We start from the raw sequence: 6046 nt of genomic DNA, 5'->3' as shown, positions 1-6046 counted from the left end.
AGGTTGCAATGAGCTGAGGTTGCACCACTTTACTCCAGTCTGGGTGACAGAGTGAGATTCCATCTCAAAAAAATAAATAAATAAAAAAGGAGACCAGATAGGGAAAAAAGTCCACCCTCAAACCGTAGCTCCGAAGGGTGCCCAGAGCTGGACAAAGCCATCCTTCTTGTAACTCTCTCCTTTTTGTATCCCCGGCTGTGAGACATTTTATGTCGGGGTCACAGACTGGCAATAGCCACAATAATACTGGTGAGCACTTATGTGGAGCCAATGACATGCTAAACACTGTTCCAGGCACCTCACATGTCCATGAGCATATTAACTTCTCACCCCGATCCTGTGATCTTCCCCATTTGACAGATGAGGAAATTGAGGCACAGGGGAGACAAGTAACTCACCAGCTGGTATTTATACAGTAAACTGGGATCAGAAGCCTGGACCTCAGCGTTTGAAAGAAACCCTGGCTCTTAATCAGGAGGTGAACCGTGACCTTCAAGCACCTATGGGGTAGGTGGGGGTGCCTGGTTTCACAATCCAGTTCAAAAATAGGATGGGGGCCAGCAACTATAGGGTTTTCATTCTTTCCTTTTACAAGAGGGCTCCTGGCAGAGGACCCTTCCAGGGCTCTGTGGCTTCCCCGCCACCCCTACTGTCCCTGGCCTCCTTGAGCCCCTCTCTCTCCTCCAGCAGCCCCATCCCCCCAACAAGGGCTGTTGACTGAAAACTGCAGGGAATAAAAATAGCTGTTGCTGATGAGGCAGAACGGGGGCCAGCACACATGAAAGGCGGGGGCGAGGGCACTGCAGGGAGCCTGGGATCCCCCACCCCAAGGAGCACCTTCCAACGGAGCCATGGGAGACCTGGCCTGTCCCATCCACAGCAGGGCTGGGACCCCTTCTGAAGTCACCAGAACTGCTCAGAAGCCCACACCTGCCCCAGACATAGGACTGCCCATGAGACCCATTGCCCTCTGCCCCCACCCCGACCTGCACCAGCCACCTCCCTCCCCCGGGAGTGGGGGCCTTGGCCTCCGTGGACAGAGCCATGGCTACTCGCACAAGCTTCAGGCCCCAGGGAAGTGACAGGAGTCAAGGGCCTGACCCTTCTTGGTCCTTGACACCCTCCTCCAGCATCCCCTCCCTTCTCCCAAACTGTTCTCTGGGGACTCTGGGTCAGATTTTCCCTTTGGAGAGAGCCTTTCCACCCTCCCTGTAGGTTCCAACCCTTCCTGCCTCTCTGGTTTTGCCTCCTCTGGGAAGCCTTCTTTGAACCCTGCCCCTGCCCTGAAGCTGTACTGTCCCCACTCCCACCCCCATCAGATCTGTCCTCCTTCCTGCTGGCCAGAGTTGCCCCCCAAAGGCAGACACCTTGTCAGAAGCACCCCAACACATGACGAGGAGTTCCGTGCCTTCAGATCAAACTTGGGGCTTCCCTGGGCCTGGCCTAGGGTTTCGGCAGAGACCCTGGCGACCAAAGCCAGAGAAGCAGGTCTCCACCGACACTCAGATCAGCCTTGAGCTGAGGAGACCCCAGAGGCTGAGCTCACACCCTAGGCTGCTTTCCAACCAGAAATGATGAGCAGGGCCAGGCTGGGATGGGAGCCACCTAGGAAGGACCCTCCGTGGCCTTCCCCAAGCCCCCCAGAATCCCAGCACAATCCCTTGAGAGATGCCAGGGATGGAGACGGGGAGGGCTGCTGAGGAGCCCAGGGGCAGGGCACGTGTGGCCAGGGAGCTGTTCAGGCCCTTACCAGGCTCACCTTTGCTCAGTCGCCCTGCCTGACACAGCTTCCAAGGCCCTTGCATTTATTACATGGTCCCGCACAGGTGACATGCCTCCAAATGCTAGCACAGCGACCATAGCTGTCCACACCACCGCCACACAGAGTGAGGCCACTGGCCACGGGCAGGGCACTTGGTAGTTCTTGGTAGAACCAGCCCTCCCTGCCTCCAAACTACGTCCCCCCAGCTCCACTCAGACCACTCTGCCTTCTCCACCAGCCATGGCCCACCCCAGCAGGGAGGGAGGGTGGGGGGGGATGTGGTCTGTCCCAGCTCTGACCCCCGGACCCCACTCTCCGGCCCTGCGTCTCCTCCTAAGACCCCGCCCCCAGACTCCTTCAGAGTCCCCTTTGTGCTGTGGTCCCATATTCTTCCCCCCAAACTGGGCTTTCTGCTCCTGTCCCCATGTCCCCCTCGCCTTCCTAGCAGGGCTCAGCGCTCTCGACTTCTCTAGGAAAACAGCCCAGCCATGCTGGTTGGGCTGGGGGAGGGGCAGGGACGTGGGCAGAGCCTGGATGTGTCCTCTGCTGGCATCTAGCAGATTCCTGTTCTCAGCAGAGCAAAGGAGCCGCCAGCCGGCACCCCCCACCCCAGCGTCCTGCGCTCTCCTCCCCTCCACCCTCCGAAACCCGGCTTCTGAGCCACACAAACAGGCCAAGAAAAGTCGCTGTTTCGGCTCCTCGCTCCCCTCTCCTAAAGAAACTGCAGCTCCGTTCTGTGTCCCTTGGGTCACCCCTGCTTCTCCAGAGCCAAGTCTTAGCCCGTGGGCTGTTTGTGACCAGAACAAGGAACTTTGCTGAGGACAGGGACAGCTCACCAGGCAGGGGCAGAGGGAACAGATGACAGGACAGAGAGAGGCAAGTCTGGGGCTGGAGAGAGGGTCCAGGCACCAGAAGATTCGGCAAGGGCCGTGGGACAGAGCCAGCTTGGGCCACAGAGCCCCGTGTGGGCAGGCGGTCAGCAGTACCCAGAACAAACTGGTGACTTTCTTGGAGCCAGACTGGGGTTGGGGCCAGAGAGGCCGGCCCCTTGGGGTGGCCTGCTCCTCGGGGTCCCCGGCCCGGGGCGGGTGTGGGGGTGCAGTACTCACTATTGGACAGGAGCAGAGCGGTTGCTGACAAGCCCAGAGCGGCCGTGCCCACCTCGGGCTGGGGCTGGAACTCTGGGGGACTTGGCTGGGGGGCCGGGCCGGCGAGGACAGCTGCTGCCGCTGATGTCACAGGGTCATGAGTGAAACCTGAGGACTGGGCCGATCTTCAGGTGGGAGCCTCGGCCACACTTCCCTTGCCGGGTGTGCTCTGGGCTCAGCCGGCGACCGCCTGGGTTCGGGGCCTCGCTGCCCTAGGAGTGACAGACTCCCGGGCACACGCACTCATCCTCACGGGCACACGCACACTCACTCACGGGTGCACACGTATGAGCCGCATAGGCGGTTCCTCTCCCAACCTCGACAGTTTACACAGGCTTAACTCACACTCGAATCTCCATTCTCACTGACTTCCAGAAGCACTCCCGAGGCACACGCTGGCTTACACTCACACAGTCACGTGAGTGCACACTCACAGACGCACCCACACAAAAGCTGTGTTCCCGCAGGCTCAGCCGCGTGCAAATCACCCTTCATATGTTCACGGACGCCTCCTCTGCTGTTATGCCCATTACCACACTCCAGCTCACATGCACAAACACACTCGCACCAGCACAGCAGGCTCCTGCACATACACATGGCTTCTATACGTGCCCACAGGTGCACTCCCACCCTGAGCAGCACAAATGCCACATCACACAAACACAAGACTCTTACTGTGTGCCTATCTGTGTGTACACACACCACAGCACACACACACATACCCACAACTACAACCACACACACACCCATGGTCACAGCCACACACACACCCCCAGAGCCACAGCCACACACCCACAGCCACACACACACACACACCCCCCCCACACACACACCCGTAAACACTCCCACAGCCACGGCCATACACACACCCACACACTCTCCCACAGCCACACACACACACACCCCCCCCACAGCCGTGCCTGTGCGTTTATGGACTTTCACAACGTAACTTATGCTCCTGTTCACATGGGCTAAGTGCCACCTACACGGTCACTAGATGTGCGCCAAGCGTATGCCCATCTGTACACTCAACCTTCACATCACACACCACACACACGTGCACACACACCCCCTCCTCCGGCTGTTTAGCTGGACCACACAGGCGTCTCGAGGTTGCTTCTCCACCCTCACACCCACCCCCTTGCTGGACATCTGTCCCTGGCTGAGGGAGGACTGTGCTGGGGGCCAGGTTGATGGACCCCCTTGCTCCTCCACTCTGGAGCTCTGGTGACCCCTAGTGGAGCCGCTGTGAAGTGCCCCCTGGCTGCAGGCTGGAGAAGCCCCAGGGGAGCCCTGTCCCTGAGCCCTGGTTCTCCCAAATCCATCAGCCTTGGCAGTCCTGTGCCACCATCTTTCCCGGCAGCCCAGAGCTCCAGCGGCTGCCCCGTGCCCTGAGCTGAGCCCGCGTCAGAGCGGCCTTTGACGGAAGCATAGGGAGGCCTGGGGAAGGGCTGCCCTTCCTTGTCCCCACAGCAGCTCCGCCCAGACCTGTAGACACAGCTTTAGTCCTAGTCAAGCCCCTCCTGGGGGCCAGGCTGCTCCTGGTTCCAGAAGTTTCTGCCAGGCCTCACGCCCAGCTCGGCCTTGCTGTGGCTGTGGCCTGTGGTCCCCACAGACTCGCCTCAGACCCCAGGGCTGGTTCCTAAACAAGGTGTGACACTGGTGTTCTCCATGCAGAGAATTCTGACTTCCATTTAGAATTTTTTCTTTTCTTCTTTTTTTTTTTGTTTGTTTTTGAGCAGAGTTTCACTCTTTTTGCTCAGGCTAGAGTGCAACGGCGAAATCTTGGCTCACTGCAACCTCCACCTCCCGGGTTCAAGTGATTCTCCTGCCTTAGCCTCCCAAGTAGCTGGGATTACAGGCATGTACCACCATGCCTGGCTAATTTTGTATTTATAGTAGAGACGGGGTTTCACCACGCTGGCCAGGCTAGTCTTAAACTCCTGACTTCATGTGTTCTGCCCACCTCAGCCTCCCAAAATGCTGGGATTACAGGTGTGAGCCACGGCACCCGGCCCATTTAGGATTTTTTCAACTTCACATGGGTTTATTGGGACAGAGCCCATGGTAAGTGGAGGGGCACCGGCACGTGGTTCTTCCTCCAGCTCCACTCACTGGAGAGACACACGCACACACACTCGCACCCACACAGCAGGCTTGTGCACATACATATGACTCCTATATGCGCCCACAGGCACACTTGTGCCCCGAGCAACACAAATGCCACATCGCACAGACACAAGGCTCTGAGTGCCCTCTGTGCGTATACACACCACAGCACAAGCACACACACACCCACCCACAACTACAGCCACACACACTCGCTCCCTCTTGCTGGAGTTTCATTGCTGATGTCATCCAAGCACCTGCCCAGCCCCCCCGCTTCTTGGCAAGCATCTGCTTCTTGCAGTGTTTGGAGGAAAAGCAAACAGTTTTTCCCATTTCCTTCCCATTCTGTCTCCCCAAAGCTGCTCCTCAGGGTCCCTCTCATCACCCCCAGCCCTGCTGTGGCTTCAGTTCACTTTGCTGCTGATCACCACCCTGATGATCACCTGGCCACTGCTCCTGTCTGTGGGCACGGGAGAAGAGGGGGTGGGAGCTGCCGTTATTCCCATTTATGGCTCTACCCCTTGGTTTCTACCTCACCACTGCCCAAAGCTCTACAGGGCAAGACCTTTTTATAAGAGGGATTGGAATAATTGGAGGGGAATTACCACATATGAGCAGGCAGGGCTGCTACATTCAGTTGCATGGGTTGCGCACTACACAGTTCTGGGCACCAAGCACGTTGCAAGCATTGTAGAGTAGTATGCTTAAGATGATGATGTTCTGAAAGATGGCAGCAAAAATGCCTAAGGTACAAGGATAATTTTTCTAATTTGCACAAAGTGTCTTTGGACTAGGGATGGGCATGATTGAACAATGAACGCTGTATGTGAAATGTGGCTTTTTCTCCACAGCCTAAGAGGAATGAATGCTTCCCTCTCTTGGCTCTTTCCTTTGGGGAACGGCTCCTCCCCTATTCCATCCAAATATGTGATTCTTCCGACTTGCTGCTTAAAGGATGACCTCAGGCCGGGCGCGGTGGCTCAAGCCTGTAATCCCAGCACTTTGGGAGGCCGAGGCGGGTGGATCA

General features: G+C 57.5%; 1 protein-coding gene across 1 annotated transcript in view; it reads right to left on the bottom strand.

Moving 5' to 3' along the window:
• The window catches only part of SCN4A (sodium voltage-gated channel alpha subunit 4), a 51157-nt gene extending 47868 nt beyond the window's left edge, over positions 1-3289 (bottom strand). The window contains exon 1 of the mRNA XM_017517843.2: positions 2872-3289. The gene's annotated coding sequence lies outside the window, so the exon portion shown is untranslated. The remainder of the gene's footprint in view (positions 1-2871) is intronic.
• Between the last annotated feature and the right edge of the window lie 2757 nt (positions 3290-6046).

Source organism: Cebus imitator, unplaced genomic scaffold (genome assembly GCF_001604975.1).
Source record: "Cebus imitator isolate Cc_AM_T3 unplaced genomic scaffold, Cebus_imitator-1.0 Scaffold650, whole genome shotgun sequence".
Classification (NCBI taxonomy): domain Eukaryota; kingdom Metazoa; phylum Chordata; class Mammalia; order Primates; family Cebidae; genus Cebus; species Cebus imitator.
This window is presented reverse-complemented; position numbering and strand designations above follow the sequence as displayed.